This window comes from Carlito syrichta, unplaced genomic scaffold (genome assembly GCF_000164805.1).
Source record: "Carlito syrichta isolate Samal-C Ts95f unplaced genomic scaffold, Tarsius_syrichta-2.0.1 Scaffold123307, whole genome shotgun sequence".
In the NCBI taxonomy this organism is placed as follows: domain Eukaryota; kingdom Metazoa; phylum Chordata; class Mammalia; order Primates; family Tarsiidae; genus Carlito; species Carlito syrichta.
Window position 1 is genome coordinate 53,251 of NW_007067403.1, and position 26,625 is coordinate 79,875.

Sequence of the window (26,625 nt, forward strand, 5' to 3'; positions counted from 1 at the left end):
ACACTAAATAACTGCTCAGACTCTCCCTTTCCATCTCTCTCATAAAGCTCTTTTATTACTATTATTATTATTAGCTGTAGTAGTAGTAGTAGTAGTAGTAGTAGTTGGGATCTCATTCTGTTGCCCAGGTTGGAGAGCAGTGACTCCATTACGGCTCACCACAGCCTCAACCTCCTAGGCTCAGGTAATCCTTCTGCCTCAGCCTCCTAAGTAGCCTAGACTACAGGCATGCACCACCATGCCTGGCTATTTTTTAAAATTTTTCTGTAGAGATGAGGTCTTGCTATGTTGCCCAGGCTGGTCTCGAACTCCTGGGCTCAAGCAATCCTCCCATCTTGACAACCCAAAGTTCTAGAATAATAGAGCCACCATACCCAGCTAAAGCTCTTATTTTAAAATAAAGGTAATGATGACTTAAAAAATAGTTCCTTCCTTCTGAAGTTTTACATACACCCACCCAACCTTTTCCCTCTTGAATACTGACGTCATCATTGCTAACAGAGTCAGCTGCTCAAAACCCATCACAGCTAGGAGCTATCAGGTCTCCTCAGGAGGTCACTAGCTAGGCCAGTTCCACCACATTGAGAAAACAAAATCACGGCTTCCTGAGTTCACTTTTCACTGTGTTGCTGCCACAAACATTTTAACACTGGAACTAAACAGCCCAGTAAAAGACAAACTTTTGCCCCTAGAAAAATTACTTAAGACCAAATAGGATTCAAGGGTGTGGGCAGAATGGTACACCACGTAAGAATTCAACAATACAATTTACTTGGGCACTGTGGCTGTGTCATCAAGTCAATTGTTTCCTTTTTATTACAAAAATTTCCACATATATAGAAAATTAGGGTATTGAACATCCCTATATCCTTTATCTAGATTTAACAACTTTAACATTTTGCCAGATATCCATCTATGTTTATATCTGTATGTCTGAAGTATTTTATAAATTAAAAAATAATTAAAAAAAAATTATAATCACCTTTCACCCTTAAGTAATTCAGTATGTCTCTCTAAAAAGGAAGGATATTTTCCATCATAACTATAATGCTAGTATCACAATTAACAAAATCAAAATAATTCCCTAATTATTATCTCATTATGAATGTCATTCACATTCAAATTTCCTTGGGTTCCTCTTCCTAAGCATGAGAAGTGAGACTAGAAAGCTATACCAAAGATGGGTGACCCCCTTGAATCCAAAGTAAAATAAAATAAAATTTTCTTTGAAAAGACATGACAATACTCAATTCGTTCTTCTAACAAAGACTTTATATAATTTCATCCTTGTTTTGAGTTAAATTATGGTGTGAAAACCAATGTATAAAAGATACATTCACCCTCTGCTTGACCACAAACACTACGTTACAGCAGTTACAAAATTAAAATAATTAAGTAATTAAGTGGAAAGGAAGAGGATAACATGCCTCTTGAGGAAAAAATGGCAGAGATGATTTCCTAGACACCAGGCTATTGTGTTATTTAATTAGTTTCTCTTTCTTTTCTGAATCATTTTCCTTAGCCTAGAAAGATTCCATGATTCTTAAAAAATGAAATATTAAAAAGCCTTTCACCCCTATGTCCTCTCTCTTCTCCTTTTATTTTTTTGAGTCGGAGTCTTACTCTGTCGCCCAGGTGAAGTGCTGTGGCATACTCACAGCCAACCCAGGGTCGATCTGCTGGGCTCAGGTGATCTTTCCACCTCAGCCTTCCAAGTAGCCAGAAATACAGACACCTGCTACCACGCCTGGCTAATTTTTTAAATTTTTTTTTTAATTGCAGAGACAAGGTCTTGCCAAGTTACCCGGGCTGGTCTTGAACGCATGGGCTCAGGCAATCCACTCACCTCAGCCTCCTGTGCTAGGATTACAGGCTGAGCCACGGAGCCCGGCCTTGTCTCCCTTTAATACAAAACGTCTTGTCAAAAACAGTTGATCCTTGCTTGCTGTCTTACCTTCCACGCGTTTTTAGCCACACTCTCTAATTTCCCTCAGTTTCTGTGGGGGATTACCAATTTCCTTAGCAAACACTTAAAAGACCCTTTGCCCAAGCCTCCAGTCTGGGATATGACAACACCCTGGGCTCAGAGGTGTCCTTGCATGGCTGAGGGGTTCTCCTGGAAGCTCTTCCCATTTTTTGCTTTTTTCCTGGTAGTTTACTCCAAGACAGGAATGTCACTTGTATGACTTGTAAATCTGAAAAGGTCAAGATGTAGCTACCTACTTAATTTTTCCCTGGAGTCAGAATACAAGTGGGAGCTACATGTGAAAGGAATGAAAAGTGAAAGCTTTACTTGACTTACTAATTCTATTCTAGCAGATCTCTCCTCTCTAAGATGGTTAGAGGCCTTCCAAGCAGAAAGGGCCTTCTAGCACTTTCCAGGGTGTAATGGTGAAGGGGCAGGTTCTGAAGTCACATATCCTGGGTTAGAATAGCACTTTTTTTTTTTTTTGGAGCCTGGGTCTCACTGTCTCCCAGGCTGGAGTGCAGTGATACGATCACGGCTCACTGCAGCCTCAACCTCCTGGGTTCAAGTGATCCTCCCACCTCCGTCTCCCCAGTAGCTGGGACTACAGGTATGTGCCACCATGCCCAGCTAATTTTTTGATTGTTTATAGAGATAAGGTCTCACTATGTGTTCCAGGCTGGTCTAGAATTCCTGGGCTGAAGCAATCCTCGTGCCTCGACCTCCCAAAGTGCTAGATTACAGGCATGAGCCACCGTGCCCAGTGGAATCACACTTACTAACTGTGTAATATTATAAGATACTTAACACTTCTGAAGCTCAGTTAATATTTGTGCAAAATGTAAATAACAGAACTCTCACAGGTTTATTGTAAAAGTTGTATGAAGAAATAAAAGTAAAATGCTGAGTTAACAAAGTGCCTAGGATATGGTAAGCACTAAATAATCTTTTGTTATTGCTTACTGTAACCTGAAGATTCAATCATGAAAAATGGCTATTTGTTAGATATTTAATATTTACTAATAGCAAAACTGGCTGAGAAAAATGTTCTTTGGAATATTATATTAATTCTTAGGGTCTTTTAAAAGAGACGCTCCGCTATTTTCCATTTTATCACATAAGCTGTATCTCATGTATCAGAGAAAGTACACAAAGTGTTGTTCAACACTAGTAGTTACATTTGTAAATGGATGATTCATGCTAATTAAACTTGCAACCCAGGAGAATAAAATCAGCTTGTTTCCATATTTTCTTTTGCTCAGTAAATACAATTCAAGGTAATGTTAGATGCCACATTACTATAATTTTGTCCAAGAGACAGTCACTGCACAACCCACGTTTTAAAAAAATGGGCTCTGCGGATATAAATCCAGGGGCTTGTGGAATAAGGGCCTTGAAACCTGCATAAGCGACTCGTACCCACCTTGTTCTCAAGTGCCACTTACTTCTGTACATATTGCAACTAGGAGGAAAAGCACTGAGATCATTTTAGCTTGTTATAGATTCACCAGATTTGCAGGAGGATGAGAATTTAAAAATAGAAGTCAAACCTGGCTGGAGTTTATCTCTGATGCTTATGTTCAAGGAGCAATCTGTTCATCTATGGTGACAGCAAGCTTGCCATTGAATGATTTAAATTTTCATAAACCCACTCAGGATTCCATTACTTCGCAAATTGGCGGACCACAGATACACAGACACCTCGTGTTCTGAGCCATTTGGTTTTTCAGAACTGAGTCTCTGTGGAGTTTTCTTTGTAGTTTTCACAAGTGAAGTAGGAGAGAGGCTGTCTTACTGACTTAGTAATCCTCATGTGCCAGTGAGGTGCTAAGCCACTCACTACACATGTGAGAGCTCAGAGAACCTGCACAACATTTTCTAAGGTGTATCTCCATTTTATAGAAGGGAGACTTGAAGCTTAGGAGGGTAAACAGAATTTCAGAGAGAATGGCATATCCAGGTTTTTGTGGGCCTTGAGGTTTATTTGTACTTTTTAAAATGTCAAATTACACATACTGGCTGGGCGTGATGGCTCTTGTCTATAATCCCAGCACTTTAGAAGGCTGAAAGTGGGAAGATCACTTGAACCCAGGAGTTCAAGACCAGCCTTGGCAACATAGCAAGACCTTGCCTCTGCAAAAAAGTAAAAAAAGGTATATAGGTGTTGGTACATACCTATAAAAAGTAAAAAAATAAAAAAGGTGTGTAGGTGTTGGTACATATCTATCCCAGCTACTCAAGAGGCTGAGGTGGAAGGATTACCTGAGCTGAGAAGGTTGAGGCTGCAGTGAACCATGATCGTGCCACTGCATTCCAGCCTAGGTGACAGAGTGAGACTGTAACTCTGAGGGCCCCTGAGACATAGGCTTTAGGGGTAATCAACTGAGGATCTGTCTGGCTGACTTTGATGAGCTGCAGAGACAAAAGGAATTGGATATGTGAAATGTAAGATGAAAATCATTCATCTTTAGAAGTTCTTGGCTAGAATTAAGTTGGTAGGATTTTCTTTTTTAAGTTTTTTAAAAAATACATGTTTTTGTTTAGGAAGTCAGGGTACAAGGCGGAGGAGGAGAGGGAGTTCAGGGTGAGTCCACAGTGTCTGATGCTGTTCCAGGCAGCTCTGAGTTCCATGTTCTGAGTCTGCAGAATACAGAACAGTTCTGAGTTCTGTATTCCATGTTTTTTAGGAAACCTTTGCCCTTTTGGTAGCAATGTGAAGTTAGGACATTTAGATTACATTAATTATTAATTATGCATTTTGAATAAACCTGTGAAAGTGACAATCTCATTTATTTTTTATCTTTTTGAGTCGGGGTCTCACTCTGTCACCCAGGTTGGAGTGCAGTGGCACGATCACAGATCACCCAGTCTCAATCTCCTGGGCTCATGTGATCCTCCTGCCTCAGCCTCCTGAGTAGCTAGCTGGAACTATAAGCACGTGCCACCACGCCTGGCTAATTTTTTTTGTAGACATGAGGTCTCGCTATGTTGCCTAGCCTGGCAATCTCTTTTCTAAATACCTGGCCAATTTTTCTTGAGTGAGTTCTCTGTTAGCGAAATATGTGATGCTGACTGAACACATTCTTTCTCAGAATCAATGATTGGTATACCAAGAAAACAACTTTCGTCCAAAACTTAAAATGTATTTTGCTAGAATGAGGAACATCTTTATTTTCCCAAAGCATATCTAATAATTTCAGAATTCAGAATAAGGAGATTCTTATCACCACATTTCAGAGTGCAGTTCTAATAAGAACTTCAGGAGACATGTTTATTTTTTCTTAAAGTTTTATTAAATTATTTCTTTTTATGTGAAGAATTTAATTAAAATCTCTGAGGTACAATATGGAAAAGGCACTCTGAATTGTGATTTCTCATCTTCAAATGCTGAGTTTTATCACTTTCCAAACCATGGGTGAACAGAGATGCATATGGCTGCCCAGATTGTGTCTTGTGCAACTTCAAAAGACTCCCTTAACCAACATCACACAGTGGGAAGCATTGCCAGGGGCAGGACAGTGCAGAAACCCTGACTGGAACATACTGACTGAAAATAACGGTTGCTACCTTTGCCAGAAAACAAGGACATGCTTTAAAAAAAAAAAAAAAAATGAAGGGGGCACGTCACAGAGACACAAGTACCAGCTTATATCCAAATGGCCAAATGTAGGATAGTTTGGAACAAATAAGGACAGTAATCCATTACAACATACTAAATGACAAAAGAATCTATAAGTCCATGCTGATAACAACATGTTACAAAAAAATGGGAGCAAAAGGGATGCTTTTTCTTACAGGAGAATGACAGCCAACCAATATGAGAAAGAATGATGGAGTTCAGTTGGAAAAGCACTGTTTGCCACCTTCATAGTGAAACGGAATCAGACAGAAATCATCACTAGTCATTAACAGGGAGAGGGAGGAGGGGAAGGAAGATTTGATTTAGAGAAAGAGCAGGGCAGGTCCAGAATCTAAAAGCACCTCCACTCAAATGCTCTAGAAATCACAAAGTCAATGTGATTTATACAGCAGAGAATCAGACACCTTAACCAAGTGATCCAAATTAACATCACCAGTAAGGGGCAGGCAGACATCCGTTGCCTCCAGATGGGATTCCTGGGAAGGATACACCATCCCACACAAAGCAATCCAGCTCTAGATGGGTAACCCGAATCTAATCACAATGAGACAGGGAAATCCACTGAAGTCTGTTTCATAAAACAATCTGCCTACATGCTTCAACATGTCTACATAGACACAACAGTGAAATACAGTCAGTGGTCCTAGACTGGATGCTGCCCTGGAGGGAAAAAATGCAATAAAGGACAGTACTGGGACAACTGACAAAACTGGAACCTGGACTGTAGATTAAAGTATTAAATGGCCTGAATTTGACCAGAACTGTGGTTATATAAGAGGATATCCTTGTTCTTAGAAAATCCATACTGAAGTATTAGGGGATGCGTGCTGTCTAGTCTCAAATGACTCTGAAAAAAAATAATAATACATGTGTGTTTATTTGTATATGCAGTTGGGGGGGAAGAATGATAAAAAACAAACATAGCCAGATGATGTTAAAAATAAACTGAGTAAATCATAAAAGGGAGTGTATTATACTACTGCAACCTCAAAATAAAAAGTAGCAAAAGCAAAACGAAAAACAGCAGCTAAAACAATTTTGAGGGGTGTCAACTCGCTTTAATGAGCAGAAAAGTAATTCAATTTGTAATTAGTAGTGCAGGGTAAACCCTTAGAAATATTTTGTTACTACCATTGTCATAATCATCACCATTAACACTCATGCAGCGCTTACTAAGGGCAAACACTCTGGAAGGTGTTTCACTTGCATGATCTCTTTCCATTGTCACAACTACCTTAAGAGAAAGGCACTATAATTATCTCCACTTCATAGATGAGGAACCAAAGATTTAGAGTAGTTGAGTAAGTTGCCCAAAGAAACACAGGCAGAAAATAGCAGAACCAGAAATTGAACAAGGTTGTCTGGTTACATAGTTGGTGGGCTTTGCTACTATGTTAGAAATATTTAATTAATAACTGTTTAGTAATGTTTCTGAAAGAATGTGAGATGGTTCAATGCTAGATGAAAATCTGACAACTTAGAAAAATATATATGGATAAGTATGTTCTCTGTTAATTAAAATAAGCTAGGGAGACATATATGATACTTTGTGCTCTCTTCGAAGGGCTGGACCTAGTAAAAGACACTTTCTTTGAAACAAAATATACCCCACTATAACCTCTGAAACATTCAGTTGTATCAAGATTCATGAGTCTCAATTTGTAATCAAAACACATTGTCGTCCTATTAGCCTATAGGATTAAAAAAAATGTTAAATCAGATCACCCCTTCAGTTCCCCTCCCATTGTGGGAGTTTTTCTGTTTTCTCATTAAATCCTACTTTCTCATCTTAAAACAAACAAACAAACAACAACAACAACAAAAACCTATTAAATTACCATGTTTGTCTTCTTAAACTTTGTAAAGCAAATTGTTTGGTGTTATCTTAAGATGTGAAACCCAAAACACCATAATTTACTATATTTATTTGTACCTCAAAACTTCTTTCTACACTTCTTGCTGAAATAATTTGAGAAGACAGCTTAGAAAATTTAGAAGCTCATGACCATTTAATTCTATTTGTCTGACATCAAATGATCTCATCAATTATTTGGTCTTATTTCAAGTTTTTCTTTCTTTCTTTCTTTTTTCTCCTTTCATGTAAAGTGGTGTGCTCTTAGTGCCCATATTTTCTCTTTGTCTTGGCTTCTCAATTTCAACATAAAAACAAAAAATATTATTTGCAACATGATGCCTGGTTTCCCAGGTGGGTATACCATCATCTTCTCTACAGATCAAGAGTAAACTGCTGAACATACCACATCCTTCTTCCCAGTGAAAGCTTGGTAACTGTTAACTCAAAAAAAGTTCAAACACTAAAACAAAAATTACAAATACCAGGGGTACCCCCCAAAATGCATACACATTTATAGAGATTTTATTTATCTATTAGTTTTCAAAGTTGAATTGAATTAAGGCAGCAATGCATAGTATGACGTTTGCTCAAAAAATGGCATTAGTCAAATGAACGCTAGTGTCACCACGTAACAGGCAGGACAACCAAAGAAAACGGCAGAAACATGGTTGCCCTGGAGCACAAGAGGTATTTGAAATTCGAGAATGTTGTGGGAGTACAATGACAATGGAGGCATAAGTATGCCACAGAACCTCCAACACGCCTAACAACTATAGACATTCATGATAAGTTTGAGACTCATGGTACTGAGCATGATATGCACAAGGGAAGACCCGGGATGACTTGCCCAGCAATAAGCCTTGCAGTAGTTTCCTGTAATCAGAAGTGTCTGGATACTGACGGTAACCACTTTGAGCACTTCTTGTAGTTGCTGAAGTCAAACGTGACATTGTATTCATCTTCTGTTATTGGTACATATTGATTATTACAATTTTAATACCTTTTCTTCCTTTCTTAAAATGTGTATACATTTTTTGGCACCCTCTGCATTTACAGGTGGTTAGGGAAATTTTATCATAAGACACTGTGGGTATCCATTCCAGAGCAATGGGTTCCCAGTCTTGACTGTGTATTTTAACCCTGGGGAGTATCTAAAATCCTGACGCTCCATCCACATTCCAGACCCCTTAACCAGAACCTCTGCAGGTGGACCCAGACATCAGCCTTTTTAAAGCTTCCCAGGTGATTCCAAGGAGTAGCCAAGTTTGAGATCCCTAGATCCATCATCCAGGCCACACAGAACTACATCTTTTGTGTATATGTCCAAAAGATTCACAGAGATTTTTTTAGAATTGGTGAAACTTGTTAAAGAGTGTACAAGGGGGAAACAAAACCAGAATTTTTGGAGGGCAGGCACCTTATAGTACAGGCTTCCCCTACTAGGTAAGTGTTCTAGGAACCCATCATCATCAGTTAGGGTACCAGTTAGCGTGGTTGTGAGAGGCTGTGTTTAGGGTCAGTGATTTGTTTTTGGAGATTCTTTCAACACGTTTGTCCATTTCACGATGGGTAATTTACCTGTCTACAGCGTGCTGAGTGTTCAGCAGTTTTTGACCAAAAATGGCGTGATCCTCATGCCCTACTCTCCCTATTCACCTGATCTTGCCCCGAGTGGCTTTTTTTGTTGCTGTTGTTTCTCCAGAAAAGAGGCAAAGCAAAAATGGCAGAAGCACTAAAAGGCATCCAAATTGACAAGTTCAGAAACTCTTTTAGGCAGTGGAAAAAGCATCTCAATAGGTGTATTGCATCAAATGGAGAGGACTTTGAAGGTGACTAGAGTTTAAACATGTAAAAATACACAATTTTTTAATGAATGAATTCTGGGTTTTTCTGGGTCCCCTTTGTATAGCCCAACTGGCAAGTGAAGATACAGGAATACTTGGAGAAAGGTGAGTGAAGACACATATACTAAAGGAATGTGACACACCAGGAGACCATGTGGGGCAGTAGAGGACGCCTGTGCCCTTTTGGTAGAATGGCAGGCTCTGAGACGCACCATGGTTGAGGAAGGCACTTTGGCCAGTTGGAGATGGTGTACATGGAAAAGTGTCTAGTATGTTCAGGAAAGCCAGATAACTAATCTAGCAAGAGTGGGAGGCTCACTCTTCAGAGTAGAAGAGATAAATTTAGAGAAGTAGATGAGAACCAGCCTCTAGAGGGCCTTCCGCAGCAAGTCAAAGAGCCCAGTGGTAGTAGGGAGTTTCTAAAGGGATGTGAGGAAATGAGCAAGTGACAACATTTTGGGGGGGGGGGAAGAGAATGATTTGACAGAGCTGTTCACAATGGCGTTGGGAGAAAGTCTCAAACTTAAATCTACCAACAGAAATGAAGAAATGTAGCAATTTCCCTTTCTTTTCAGTTTTCCACAAAGACAGCCTGCTAAAAGTAGTTTGGATCTTATCTGTTGTGTGACCCATTCAAATGAGAAGATGAAGAGGGTAGAGGGTTTGTTTCACTCTGCCTCTATAAAACTGCCCCATTTGCCTGGTTCCCAATCTCTGCAGCTATACCTTGCCCTTATTTTTCATGAAGGGCTAGGAAAATTTGCCCAGAAGAAAAAGTTTTAGGCTAGGGAAATTCTTTCTTCTAATTTTTTTGAATAAGAAGAATTTTTGAGAAGTTGAGTGATCCCTGGGTCATATTGGCAATGAAAGACCCCTAGGAATCAAAAAGGGTACCAAACTATTCATTCATTCATCAAATATTTATCAAACAAATACCATTTGCCACTGTCTAGACTGTAAGAATACAGCAAGTCCCCTTTTCTAAAGAGACAATTCCCTGGGCATTGAAGAGGGGTCACTTAAAAACACAATGGCAGTCCAGGGCTGTACAATCTACGGCTAGTTGATTAAAATGTTCTGCTACAGACTTTAAAAATTGAACAATAACAGAAAACAGTTAAGATCCTTTATATAATGTACTATAAGTACCAGAAGGAAAGCATCAGGCAACATAAGTTGGTTTTTTTAAAACTGCATTTATAAGCTATGGTAATTAAAAGTTTATTCAAGCCTCTAGGTGTGTCCCGAGCTCCTAGAACAGTGCTGGCACACAGCATGAGCATAATAAAAATTAGTTAAATGGCACTATCGAACCAAAGGGAGTGCATAGTGAGGTGAGAAGGCAGCTCTTATCCTCATTTAACTAAAGCAGTGAGGTCATCTCAGTTCTTCATGTTCTGAATGCCTGGTTGAAAAGACGGATGTGTCTAAGTATCCCAACTTCCAATCCAATACTTTAAAAATCAGATCACAGTGTTCATTTGTGAAGTAGCATCTTGTGAAATCCTTGCAAAGTCATTCACAAAAGTAATTACCAAGTTGTGTATAGGGTTACTCAGAGACAGAACCACCTGAGGTTGGCTAACACATATTGATTTGAATTGCAAGACTTCAGGGAAGCTGTGCCTGTAAAATTTTCATCTTATAAATATCAATAAGAATCTCCATTAATTAATTAATCCCCATGCATTAATTATTAATACTTGTGACAAAATTCATCTGAGCTTTCACTGATCAATAAAATATAACCACACAAAGGTGGTTGATTTTTTTTTTCCTAAGTCATTCTACTCTCCAGTTTATAGGCTATTCTTGGAGAAAAAAATTAGCTATCTAGGTGGCCTCTCATTCTCTGCCTCTGTTTCCCCTCCAGGAGTCTTACCTGCATAATGTACCGGAATCTCTATCTTTGGCCCAATGACATAGTGCCCCTCCTCCAGGCTGTGGGCAGTGATGGTGGTCCACTGGCGGCAGGAATGAATCAGCAGGTAGTCATTTTCCCGCAGTCCTTCGATACACTCCCCTAGAAAAGACAGTTTTATATGAGAAAATTAGAACTGGCATCTGCTTACTCCATACTCTGCAATACAATTTCATGAGTTAAAACTTTACTAATGTATAGCTTTGGCAACATAGTGAGACCTTGTCTCTTCAGAAAAATCAAAAAAATTAGCCGGGCTTGGTGGCTCAGTCTGTAATCCCGCGCTTTGGGAGGCTGAGGTGAGTGGACTGCCTGAGCCCGCGGGTTTGAGACCCATCTGGGCAACTTGGCGAGACCTCATCTCTACAATAAATCAAAATGAGGCAGGCGTGGTAGCGCCCGCCTGTAGTTCCAGCTACTTGGAAGGCTGAGGTGGAAGGATCGCCAGAGGCCAGCAGGTCGAGGCTGCAGTGGCTGGGAGTGGCCACTGCACTCCAGTCTGGGCAACAGAGTGAGACTCCAACTCAAAAAAAAAAAAAATCAAAAAAATTGTATGGGCATGGTAGAGCACACCTATAGTCCCAACTAATTGGGAGGCTGAGGCAGGAGGATCACCTGAGCCCAGGAGGCTGAGGCTGTGGTGTGCCGTGATCATGCCACTATACTCCAGCCTGGAAAACAGAGTGAGACCTACCTGCAACTCAAAAGAATAAAAATTTTTAAAAAATTATACTAATGCAGAAGTTGACAGTTCATCCCAAGATGATATAAAGCTCAATTCATTAAAAAAGAAAGCGTTCCATACCAGCTGACAACTGTGCACAGGATTCCATAAGAAATGTTTCCAGGCGGGCTTGGTGGCTCAGCCTGTAATCCCGCGCCTTTGGGAGGCTGAGGTGAGCGAACTGCCTGAGCCCGCGGGTCGAGACCCGCCTGGGCAGCGAGGCCTCATCTCTACAATAAATCAAAAAATCAGCTGGGTATGGTAGCGCACGCCTGTAGTTCTGGCTACTTGGAAGGCTGAGGCAGAAGGATCGCCGGAGCCCAGCAGGTCGAGGCTGCGGTGGCTGGGAGCAGCCACTGCACTCCAGTCTGAGCGACGGAGTGAGACTCCAACTCAAAAAAAAAAAAACAACAACAACAACAACAAAAAACCCAAAAACAACAAAAAAGAAATGTTTCCAACTTACTAGACTAATTTGCAATGAGATATTCAGATATCTGATTGTACCTAAATGGTTATATTTCAGTGATAATAAAATAAACTAAGTGTTTACAATACATCCGGCACATTTTAGATGTTTTGCATATATTATTTCACATAACAAGATAACTTTAGGAGGAAATATGCATTACACCTTCTTTACAGGTGAGAAAAATCAAGGTCCGAAATGCTGATTAACATGTCTAAGCACAGATTTAATAAGCAGAAAAGTGAGGATTCAAACGTAGGTCGGATTCCAAAGCTTATGCTTTATCTTTTTTTTTTTTTGAGTTGGAGTCTTACTCCATTGCCCAGACTGGAGCAGGCTGGAGTGCAGTGGCACGCTCATGGCCACCCCAGTGTCGACCTGTTGGGCTCTGGTGATCCTTCTGCCTCAGCCTTCCAAGTAGCCAGAACTACAGGCATGCGCTACCACGCCCAGTTAATTTTTTATTTATTGTAGTGATGAGGTCTTGCCATGTCATGCGGGCTGTTCTTGAACCTGTGGGTTCAGGCATCCCCTCACCTCCATCTCACAAAGTGCTAGGATTATACGTTTGAGCCACTGTGCCCAGTCAGCTTATTCTTTTAATCATTCCAATAAAGCTACCAAAAATAAACAATAAGCCTATCCTTCTGTTGAAAGAGTACTTGAAATTAAATGCCTACATTTCCTTTTAAATTTTATGTTTGCCAGTTCTCTCTGGCCTCCTACCAAACCTCACAATCAATTAAAAATAATGAAGATGTCTAGCATACAAATGAAACTGCTTATCATTTTAATATTTTCTGAAGTATCTTTTTAGCATTTGAACCAATGACAAACTATTTCAAAAGAAAAACCCCTTCCCTGAAACTTAAAAGATGGTTTTTAGATGCTGAAATAATGCATTGCATAAATCCTGGTTTAGTAACTTTAAATGCTCAATGAAAACATCTGAAAAGGCTATTTTATACAGAAAATAGCCTTCCTTATTTTTGATGTTTAGTATATTGCAATAATTCAGTTACTAGTAATTTAACTATGTGTCTTGAAATGGCATGTGGAGATCTCTCAAAAATTCTTACAAGCTTCAGTACTTTTTCAATAAATAGGAAGCTGTCATGATCAACTTGGTTATCCCAATCATAATCCATTTAATTTGTTTCCAAACCAACAGTGCAACAACCTTTTAACACAGTCTTAATGCAGGAATACTTCATCTTTGTGGTACAAAATAAAAAAGAGTTAATAGCTGTTAAGAGTATTGTGAGGGGCAAAAAGACCTGAAAGTAGAGGTATATTAGCAGGAGGGGAGGGTCCAAGGTATGGGGGAGGGGGTGTCAAACCAGACTCCCCTGCCATCACCATTACGAGGACTTGACTTTTCATAAAGACAACACCTGAGGGCCATTGGTACCCCTGAGCCCTCTGCGTCCCTCAACCATGGTAGGGCAGGAAGAAAAGACCCAGAACTTCTGCTTCAAAGGAAAAATCCTGCCATCCCCTGCTGAGCTCTCCTCCAGGAGGGGGAGGATGAGGAGGACATGCACACAGCAGGCTGAGTTACAAGCTCTGGGTTTAGAATACAGCAGACTTGGTCTCAGCCAGTGTTCTGCCACCCACTGCTGTGTAGTCTTAGGAAAGAGCTGCCCTTTCACCTGTGACAACAGGCCCTACTTCAGAGTGGTGGGGAGACACACGGTGACAGCGAATGGAAGTGAGTAGCACCAGGTCTGGCACGTTAGGAGTGATCAGAAAGTGTGAGCTATTAGTTTTATGGTATACCATTTGATCCGGCAATCTTACTACTATGTATCTACTCAAAGGAAAAGAGGTTGTTACATAAAAAAGAAACCTGTACCACCATGTTCATCGCAGCACAATTCACAACTGCAAAGATGCGGAATCAACCCATATGCCAATCAGTCAGCAGATAATGAAAATGTGTTATATACACACTATGGAATACTATTCAACTATCAGAAAGAATTAAATAATGTCTTTTGCAGGATCTTGGGTGGAATTGGAGAATATCATCTTAAGTGAACTAACTCAGGAAGAGAAAACCAAACACCGTATGTCCTCACTTATAAGAGGAAGTTAAACTAAGGATCTGCAAAGGCATAGAGAATGGTATAAAGGACACCAAAGAAGGGGGAGGGGGAAGAGGTGGAGGGACAAAAGTCACCTGTGGGATACAATGTGCACAAGTGGGAGTGGTGGGTACACTTAAAAGGCCAGACTTCTTCCACACTATACAATGCAACCCTGTAACCAAAAAGTGTTTGTACCCCCTAAAGTTATTGAAATAAAGAAAAAAAAAATCACGGTATTTTTTTATCCCTAACATGTAATCCTTATATAAGCATTGTCATTTAGGTCATATTATCCTTAGCAGGATAACATGAAATAACCTAAAATAACCTTCAGAAGAATCAAGAAACTTGCCCAAAGTGGCACAGCTAGAGGTAGCAGCAACTGACTCTGGGGTCTCCCTACAACTCCCCTGCTCTTCTAATACCACTATGTCCCCTACCTTGAAAATCACTCATAATAATCCAAAACAAAAAACAGGGAGAAACTGACTTTTGGCTTCCAGTTTCACTCATTCGATCAACCAATATGACAAGCACTATTCTGAGGGTAAGGCATACATCAGTGGACATAAAAGCTCCTTGCCCCAGGGTGCTTACAGGGAGGAGACAGTCCATGCCAACAACAAAAATGTAATTAAATTATGAATTAATTAGAAGGTGAGAGGAGCTACAAGAAAAAGGAAAGTATCTGAGGCTGGGTACAATGGCTCACGCCTATAATCCCAGGACTTTGGGAAGCTGAGGCAGGAGACTCACTTGAGCTCAGGAGTTTGAGCCAGTCTGGGCAACATAGTGAGACCTCATCTCTACAAAAAAATAAAAGAATTAGCCAGGTGTGGTGGCACATGTCTGTATTCCCAGCTACTCAGGAGGCTGAGGCAGAAGGATCACCTGAGTCCAAGTGTTGAGGCTACAGTGAGCCATGAGTGAGCCACTGCACTTCACTCCAGCCTAGGTGACAGACTGAGACCCTGACTCAACAACAACAAAAAAAGTGTAGGGGAATTGGGAGTATATGAGATAGGGAACAGTCTGCATATTTGTTATTTTTCAATCTTCCTCGTTCATTTATCCAACAGATTATTATCTTTTATGCACAGGGAGATAGGGGAGTGGGTAAAAATATAAAGACGACTTAATCCTTGCATTCAATAAGTCATTCTTGGGGGTGGGATGGATTCACACATCCTTTTACATATGGGAGTACATGATGAGTGCTGTGCTAAGAGGAGTAAGAAATCCAGAGTGGAGACTTCAGCAGAGAGGGTCAAGTGACGCGTGCAGGGGAAGACACAGCATGTGAGTCGTTCCTTCTTTGAAGAATGAGCTGGGCTTGGATCGGAAAAAGGCAATGAGGACCCACCCAAGGGATCTGGATAAGAACACAGCCAAAGTTCTGCTTTAGGAAAATTAATCTGGTGGTACTATAAAAGATGGTTTGGGAAAGAAAAGCACCAGAGCCATGGGGCGAATGCAGAAAATCCAGAGGTAGAACACACTACCATTCAGGGAGAGAAGAAAAACGTCGTTTTCCGCAACTAAATTGTTGTATCATAAAAACCGTTTTAATTTTATTCCACAGTGGGCTCCAAAGAGGCAGCCAAGAAACAACTGCAGTCAAGTTAATCAAAATGAAAATTTCATGTTAAATCCTACTGCTCGCTGGCAGAGTAAACACCCCAGCCAGAGGATTCAGAATGATTTTCAAAGTCATAAAGTAGTAAGGAACCAAAGCAAAATTTTGAGCTTATGTTTTTAAAAACACTGTTTTTAATCAAGTGAACTGTGTACCCACTTAAGGCAAAATAAGTTTTACAAAAATTGTCTAGAAATAATATAATCACTTAAGATAGTCTAGAATAGGCCACTAACAGAAATACTACATTAAAGAATTCATAAAGTAAACAACTTTTTGTGATATATTTATCCTGTTGCTGAACTACTATGTATAACATACTAAAATTTATATATTTAGCTCAATGATATAATAGCAAGAAGTCTAAAAAACTGTGTATTAAATTCCAAAATACGTGAACACCAACCTGAAATGTCCCCACATTTAGTATCCTCAGGGATATACTTTCCTTGCCTCGTGTGACCTTGATCCTCTCAACCTCACGACTTACACACCTGTTAAAACCATTTCAACACTAGGAAAACCAGAATCCATGAAACCTTCAAAGGCAGTTTGCCTTTTAAAAAAAGATCCCATTTTCAAATCCAAAATAAATATTTATAAGTTGGGCATGCACAAATGGATTACTCTTTTTTCTACTCTTAGCTTCTGGGCCAACAGATCTCCCAAGTCACTTTTCTGGTCTTTCCTTATTACCATCTCACAGTGTTTTCCCCTTTACATTAGCATAACTGTAGGAGTTAATCAAGGCTCCACCTTTACCTGCTCACCTTTCCCGCTCTCCTTTACAATCTTACACATTACTCGAGGATTCATTTCATTATAGACAACTCCCAAATCCAGGTTCCCAGTTTGCTAACTTCCATTACTCGAGGATTCATTTCATTATAGACAACTCCCAAATCCAGGTTCCCAGTTTGCTAACTTCCGTTTTGAATGCCTATTCTAGATTTTCATTTCCTACACATTTCTAACTTGATGCCCCCTGCCCCTATCATTAGGCATCATACATTCATTCAACACACTTACTGAGGTCTAACTTTGTCTAGGACTTGATGACAGAAAAGTGAACCAAGTATCTGCCCTCTTGGCTGGAGTTTTTATATTGTTTTTGATTTTCTGAATTTATTTCAATATTGCTGCAGATAGCATTTAAAAAATTAAAACACAGTGTTGGGCAGCTTATTCTTCTGGTCACCTGCCTTCAATAGCTCACATTCATACACAATGAGGCCCTTGGTCTCAAGGTCGCAATGATCTAGTTCCAAAGAGTCTGTCACCTTATGTCACCCCACCCCCCACAACCTACCCAAAGCCCAAAGGAACTGTTCTCTGTTCAAATATAAGCCACACTCTCACTTACCTGGGTCTTCTAGCCACTTCTGCTTCCTTGCCTGAGCCTTTATTTCTTCTATTTACCCAGTTCCTCATCCTATTTGTTCTTGAAAGACCAGTTCAAATGCCAGCTGCATGAATGTCTCCCTGATTTTGATCCTAATCTTATTCATTTAAATTGCATTGATTTCAAAGTTTTGCTTATATACTATGCTGAATTTATCAATTTGTTTTACAGTTATGAGTACAAGGAAATGAGATCAACTTTTTGATGTGTACGCAATATTTAAAGGACATTTTAATAAAGATAATTTAACACTGAAGACTTCAAGCATTTTCTTTTTCCCTTTTAAACTGGTCTGTAAATTCATCAAGATGGAGAAATATGGTTGTTGGAGCTAAGGAACAAAGATATTCAAGACGATACATGCTGTCGGACGAGATCTCCTCTAACCATCCTATCTTACCAGTGCCCACAGCAATGCCATCCAACAGCCCAGGCGCACATTGACTTATGGTTTTGTTTTACTTTTCTAATATTTTAATAGAATGTTTATCTTTATTTAGAATATTTTTCCCTATGGACACTGAATCTTACTTTTTTATGCTGCTTGTAACTATTTTAGCTTTATCCAACTTGTCATTAAATTCATTATAGTTGAATGTATCTGGATTGTAGCATAATTGTAGTGTTTTTACTTGTGAATTACTTAGGATGACTCTGAATCAATTCAAATAGTTATATAACATCTGTCACAGCAGAATCCAAATCTCTATGAAATGCTTTTTTATTTTTAAACATGAAAACAAAGTATAAGTATACTTAGATGACTAAATATAATGTGCTGATATTAATTAAACTTGTTAGCTAGCTACTGATGAGTTTTCTCCTAAGATTGGAATGAATCCAGAGAGCAAAACAGACACATACATGTTGGGTTTTTGTTTTGTCACAGAACAGACCCGGTTAACAGAACAAAGAAAAGAAAAAGCCATTATACTTTAGATAATTCTATAAGTTGTATCATGATTTTGGTGATAGTAAATTAAAGTGTTTTTTATTTTCACATTTGTGCTTCTTTGTTCTTAGTGTTGTTGTTTCACACCAGAGGAACAGGTTCAGTCGACAATTTCAAGCTGCATCTCTACAGAAAGTATGTGCTTTGCATAGCAAACACATAATCAACTTTTATTTTAGAATTTTTTTTGCTAACCTAGTCTATATTGTTCCAATTTTAGTATATGTGCTGCCAAAGCAAGCACAATATAATCTTATATTACAGATTTCCTTTTTAATTTCTTGTTTTTATTCCTGATTAGCTTGGTTTATTCTCAGCAATGTAAGAGAGCTCTGTCCGGGGTGGATACTCACATATTTGTTGATTGATTAATAAGTCCCCATTGAAGTAATTTGATTTGTTAATACATTTGTAAGAAGAATCAAGACTGACTGAATATGGCATTGTCTTTATCTGTCATGGATGTAAACTATTCCTTATGTTATAGCTAAATCTAACAACAATGGATAAATTAGTAAGTTGTATGACTTCTGTGTTGGTACTTACTACAAATCTAATTTAACAGTAGTTCATTGTTTTATTTTATCAATATCAAAAGGAATGCTAGTCAAGTGTAATATTATACTTATACTTCCTCATTGTTTATAAATAATGTGGCACCATTTTAATTATGTGCTTACTGGACTGACCCTACAACCCTTTCCATGAAGAAAGAAAACCAACAGAGTCAGTTAAACACACTCAAACCGCTGCATTCTCTTACAATATAAGCATTTCTTAAAATACCTTTATTGGCAGGGGCTATCAAGTAAGTTTCCTCTTCTTCCCTGGCGCACAGTTGACCACGATGCTTAACTGCCCTTGTAGTTAAGTGTGGCCATGTCCCTGAGTTCTAGCCAATGGTGTGTGAGAAGAAATGACACTTCCCACTTCCTCTCTTGGCCTTTCCCGTGAAAGCTGCTCACAAGCCATCCTCTGTGCTCTTTCCTTGGCCAATGGCTAAACACTGATTCTCAGGAATACCTTGGAAAAAGCTGAAGATAGCTGAGCTGCCAGCAGTCTGGGTTCCTGAATTAATACCTATTGGAACAAACCACCTACCCATGCCCCAACCACACACTAAGCTGTTATGTGAGAACCACCCTTCCTGGATATGATGCCGTGATGTGCTGTGGTTCTCCTTTCTTGTCACAGTAGTTACCCTACCTGAACTTAAACATCTATATACATATCCCTCAACACCAGCAGTCTCCTGATTATAATGATCACAAAGGTTACATTAGATATATACAAACTTAATTTCACAAAGCTAGCAGAGACTGAAATATTCCATTCTTCATTCTTTTAGTTACATTTGATTCCATAAACTAAGGGATGAAATTAAATGCAATGTAATTAGCACCCTCAAACATTATCAATGGATGAGGTCCTAGTTGTTTTACTGTCTTTTAAACAAACAAGAAATGTTTACTGTGAGAAAAGAACGTGACATTCTGGTAATATTTCTCTGTCCCTAAAAACTACAATACAAGTAACATGCTCAGTAAAGAAAAGGTTTGTCTGGGGGAAAGAGGCTTTGTCACAGCAAATTGCTGTAGAACAATGAAAGAGCAATCGTAAAATCAAATGACAATGTTGTCTGTAGTGAAATGGAAGTCAGAAAAGAAGAGGAAAATCCTGAAATTAATAACTAATTGGCAACCAACTACTAAGTGGGAGAAATTATGAAGGGATCAGGAAGGATGTGGTCACAGGAAGTCACTGAAGCACAGGTAATAATTTTGAAATCGATGGAAACTAATTTAGTTTCTAACCAAAATTTCTTTCAGTGGGAAAAAAAAGCTCTAGGAACAAGAGAAAAACAATTTTTTTTTGGCCTCATCAGGTATTATAAGAAAGTGTAGGACTGAAGAGGAAGCATAGACACTGATATCAATCAAATAAAATGGTCTGAAGCCACTTGATAAGAGTTCCCCGAAAAGCACAGTATGGGTAAAAACAGGCAAAGCTTCTGGCACAGATACCATGAATATAAAAGAAAAGCAGCGGGTTAGGCATGGCCATGGGTCGCCTGAGACAAGAAGTTTGAGACCAGCCTGGGCAATGTAGCAAGATCTTGTCTCCACAAAAATAAAGTATTTTTTAATAAAATGAAACCAGTGGCCTAAATCTGGGCAGACACGATACATAATTTTAGTATCCTAAAAGTCAGCTATGGCATTCCACTCTCCCAAATGACCCTCCAATGATGTCAGTGCCCCTGCATTGCTATACTCATCCACTTCGGCTGCACAGCCCATTTCTAGGCACCGTTATTTTGTGGACACTAATATATCTTGCATTACAGAGAAAGGCTCTGGAAAAACAACCACAGACAGTAACAGTGTCACCTGAGCTCAACTGTGGCCCTATTCTAATCACTTCCAAAAATGAGAACATATCTGCTTGTCTCAGAGCCGACTGTCTTTTGTGTGTGTGATGACAGAAACGCGCAGCTTTGAGGAAGACGGGGGTTCTGACCTCAGGCTGCACGTTCAGTGTAATCCTCTGGAGACTTGTAAAAACACCACTCAGGCGTGGGGAGGATAAGGTCCCACACCAGAGCAATGAAATCAGACTCTTTGGGGTTGGGTCCAGGATCCTGTCCCCTGGAGAGGTTTCACCTTCATCTTCACCACCATTCCCCTACCCACACACTCAGTTCTTGCACCTGTTGTGAGAGGCAGCAAGAAAATACCTATCAGATGCTTAGAAAGTACTAGTCGTACATTAAGCTCTCCAAACGTATTATTATTATAATTGTCCCCCAAATAACTCAGGTCACAAGACTCTCTCTGACAAATGAACTTGTGCAACATTTGTCTGGGTTTTTTTTTTTTCTTTTTTGTGGTAATTATAAAATTTCTTGTGCCATTTAACACTTTATGCACGTACATCACATATCCCCAATTAGACTGTGGCATTCTAGAGTAACTAAAGGACTTTTCTTGTCTTCTTTCCAGACTAGGGTCAATTATCTAGCTGGTATCAATGAACCATGGATGATGTTAATTTGACATGATTTTTTTTCACTATTTGGCTTCCATAAACGGATACATTTAAGTTCACAGCTGAAATTAGAGGTATTCTCTCCGCTTTTTTTTTTTTTTAACATTTTGCAATTAAAAAAAAGAAGAATTTTATTTTCTCAGACATTTCTTTGTACTTAAGCCTTAAGAATTTTATTTTCTCAGACATCTCTTTGTACTTAAGCCTTTTAAAAAATAGGTTATTGTTTCAGGCTAATAGGAAGTTTTTCATCAAGAATGATTATTGACTTAACTACAGTACATGCTGAGTATCCCTTATCCACAATGCTTGGGACTAGAGATGTTTATGGCTTTTTTTGGATTTTGAAATATTTGCATTATATACTTACTGGTTCAGTATTCCTAATCTGAAAAATTCAAAATCTGAAATGCTCCAACGAACATTTCTTTTGAGTGTCATGTCGGCCCTCAAAGTTTCCAATTTTGGAGCATTTTGGATTTTGGCTTTTTGGATTTGGAATAGTCAACCTGCAACTCCTAGCATTTTTTTTTTTAATGACTCACAGAATATAGAAGACTGTTCTCAGTCTCCACAGCAATTAGGTATAACAATGTAACTAAGTTATAGCCAACAGGATGCAATGGAAATAGTGTGTGCAACTTCCAAGATTACCTTTAAAAAAAAATTCTTAACATACCAGAAAATTCATTGATTGAAGTTTACAATAGTTTTAGTATATTACAGAGTTGTACAATCATCACTACAATCTAATTTTAGAACACTTCTATTACTCCAAAAAGAAATCTCAGAACTGTAGGCAGTCATTTCCAATTTCCAAACTTAGACTTAGGCAACCATGAATCTACTTTTTATATCTATAACTTTGCCTACTCTGGACATTTTAATATAAGTGGAATTATAAAACATACGGCCTTTTGCATCTAACTTCTTTCACTGGGCATAATGTTTTCAAGGTTCATCTATATTGCAGCATATATTAGTACTTCATTCTCTTTTCATGGCTGAATAATATCCGAGTATATAGATATATCACATTTGTTTATCCATTCAACAGATGAAAGACATTCGGATTGTTCAGTTTTGGTGATTACTTAATAACACTGCTATGAATATCTGTGTAAAAGTTATTGCATGGACATATGTTTTCATGTTGTTTGAATATACACCTAGAGGTAGAACTGCTGGATTATATGGTAACTCTGACTTTTTGAGGAAGTGCCAGAATGTTTTTCAAAGTGGCTGCACCATGTTACATTCCCATCAGTGAATGAGGATTCCCATTTCTCTATATACTTGCCACTGGTTATTGTTCACCTTTGTGTATGACCATCCTTGTAGGTGTGACGTGCTTTTCCACTGAGGTTTTCATTTGCATATCCCTAATAACTAGTGATGCGAACTATCTTTCCATGTGCTTATTGGCCATTTGTATATCTTCTTTGGAGAAATGTTTACTCAGATCCTTTGCCCATTTTTAAATTTGGTTACTTGTCTTTATGGTTGAATCGTAAGAGTTCGTTACATATTTTGGATGCAAGACTGTTACAGATATATGATTAACAAATATTTCCTCCAATTACATGGACTGTCTTTTCACTTTTTTCAGAGTGTCCTTTGAAGCACAAAATTTTAAAATTTCGATGAAGTCAAATTTATTTTGTCTTTTATTATTTGTGCTTTTGGTGTCATTTGTGAAAAACCATTGTCTAACTCAAGGTCAAGAAGATTTATGCCTATATTTTATAGTTTTAACCTTTTTACATTTAGTTTGTGATCCATTTTGAGTTAATTTTTGTGCATGATGTGAATAGCGGTCCAACTTCATTCTTCTGCATGTGGATATTCAAAAATCTAAGTACCAACTGTTGAAAAGATTTACCCTTTCTTCACTTAATTGTCTTGCTCCTTTTTGAAATCAACTGACTGTGAAAATAAGAGTTTATTTCTGGTCTCTCGTTACTATTCCATTGTTCTATGTATCTATCTGTAAGTCAGTATCACACTGTGTTAATTACTGTAACTTTGTAATACATTTTGAAATCAGGAAATGTGAGTCCTCCAACTTTGTTCTTTTTCAAAATTATCATGGCTTTCTGGATCTCTTGCAATTCCACATCAGTTTTAGGATCAGCTTGTCAATTTCTAGAAGAAAAAGAAAGCTGGGATTTTTATAGTGGTTGTGTTCAAGCTGTAGGTCAATTTAGGGAGGACTGTCATCTTAACAATATCAACTTTTCCAATCCAAGAACATGGGATGTCCTTCTATTTATTTAGACCTTCTCTAATTTATTTCAAAAATGTTTTTAGTGTAGAGAAGTTTTGTACTTCTTTTGTTAAATTTATTTTTATTTTATTATTCTGATGGTACTGTAAATAGAATTGTTTAATTTCATTTTTGGAGTGTTCACTGCTAATATACAGAATAATTGAACTTTTAATATTAATATGCACAAACTTGCTGAACTTCTTAGTTCTCACAGCTTTATTTCTTTTGTAGATTCCTGTAGATTTTCTACATAAAAGTTCATATCATCCCTGAAAAGACATAGTTTTACTTCTCCCTTTCCAACCTGGATGCCATGTTTGTTTGTTTTTTCTTGCCTAATACCCTTAGCTAGAAACTCCAGTACAATGTTGAACACAAGAGCCAACCAAGGTCTATCCTTTCCTGCTTTTTTCTTTTCCTGCTTTATTCTTCCTGACAGATGACATGTAGATGTGATTGCTAAAGTGGTAGTGACCCTCTCAGATCTAGAAGGGAACTTAGGACTAGAATTGAGGCCAAGACATAGCGAAAGTTGAGAAAAAACCTGAGTCCCTGTAACATGGGGCAACGTATCAACCCAAGATCTCTAATCTGGACTTTGTCTTTGGGTATCTGTGACTTAAAGCTGAACCAAGCCAAAATTGATACACAGAAGCACTGAAATAGGTTTAAGAAATAATGCAGTGCCTGCACTAATCCATCAAAATATATGAACTACTTTCAAAACACAAAACTAGAGTTTCATTTTTTTTTTTTCATATTGTGTTTTTTAAAACTTATTTTGGTAAAGGTGCCTACCTAAGGAAGTACTATCTAAGCCTGGCTCTTGGTTGTAAAATCTGAAGAATGTCTGATATCTTAACTTTTTTTAATTTCAAAATAATTCCACAGGGCTTATAGCATTTATTAAATATTGTGCTTCTGATATATTCATTTAAGCTTCCCAACTAGTTTGTGATTGTAGAAATGTGTTACTTTTACTAACTCAAGTTAACTTTGTAGAGACCAGGTAGATATTATCCTAAAATCACACACGTCATTAAAAACAAAAACAAAAAAACTCAAAAAACTCCTTACTTGTACCCATTGCAGATAAGGAGTTAACTCATACTTTGGTTAGATTAACCTATATGACACGCTTTGGTTCTAAGCTATTTCTAAAATGAAGTGAGAGGCTCAGGGTGATATCAAGTATCCCTAAGGCAGAGAGAAGAACAATGAGTGTTGTTATATTAATGGCAAAAAAATTGTGAGGAATTCAGATGGAACATCTTTCCTAGAAATTACCATCAGAATTTAATGTCAGTGCTAAGTCCCTCAGTGATATTACACTGTAAGTACAACAGACAGGGAAAGTCATTCTGTAGCCTTCGGGTTATGCATCCATTTGACCATTTCTATAATCCATGACTAAGAGCTCCCAGTTTTCCAAACACATTTAAGAATTTAAAAGAAAGTAACTTAATTCTTGGGAGCAGAGTCTATAATAATATGTCAACCAAATTGGGAAGGTACTTTTCTTTGTAGCCCCCAGGATAGTTTTATTCTGGGAAAACATTCTAATTAAGTTCAACTACACATCTACTGTCATAGCATGCTGACTAATCTAAAAGTGATTTCCAGTTCCCTTATGGTCAGAAAATATCAAATGTTTAGAAAGCCAAGATAGAAGAAACACTAAAGAAGCATTTAAACCTCTGTAGCATCCATCTTTCCTTGGAGTGCATGCCATGAGGCAGCCAGGAAAACCTCTCATCTCCCCAGTCAGACCATCCGCACTGTAAGCCCAGCATCATCTCTTTTTTTGCTGTCTGCATTTCACAAGATGGCTGGGCGACAGAGCAGATGTGGAAAAATGCCCTCGAAATGAACAGTCTTCAGTATAAATTGGTGAATGTTCCCATCAAATAGGCCTAAATATAAATAAAGCACTTAGGTTTTATTCAACATCTAAGTTTCTCAAGAAAAGCAGAGCATTTAAGAAAATACTATTTTTAAGTATTTCTACTGATCATTTCCTACTCCAAATAAACATCAAAAATCTACATTATTTAAAATTCTACTTTTGAGTAAATACTTTATTCAAGGTCCCAAAGACTAAGTTCTAAGCAAGTGAAAGAACTGTGTTTTTACATTTTATGGTTTAGTGTGAAATCCCAGCAAGAAAAGAAGGACATAGAGATTAATCTAGATAAAGCTATATGTGATCATGAAACCAAAGAACTTTGTGTGAAATCTAAGCAAAATGGAATGTATGAAACAAAAAAGGAAAAAAAGATTAGGGATATATTATTACCTCTTTTCAAATGAACCCCTGGACAAAGGGCTCCTTTCTCAACAGTAGGTTTATCAGGAATTACGCTTTATAAAAGATTCCTGCTGCATCAAACAGAAGTATGTCTATTTCAGTCAAGTCTGAAATTTTATGCTCTGAACTGTAACTAACATTTAAAAGATAAGAATTCTACACCTGGCAACTTTTAGAAAAACAGGTAAGCAATTGTAATACCAGTATCCTACAAACATTCAAAATATACTTAATCTAGCACAGTGTCTGGTACACGGAATGGAGTATTTTAGGCAGGAGGGCGAGGGAGGGGGCTCAGATTCACATAGGAAAATTATTCTCTGAAAACCCATTAAACTATAGTATGTAGACATTCCTCTCCCAATAAGTCTGATATGTCCAGTTTGTCCTCCAATGCTGGGCATGGAATGTAAGAGGACACATTTGGTTTGGGTATTTATCACGGTGTGTGAGGAGAGGCTCACACCGTAAAAGGCACGTAAGACTGAGAGCAATGGAGAA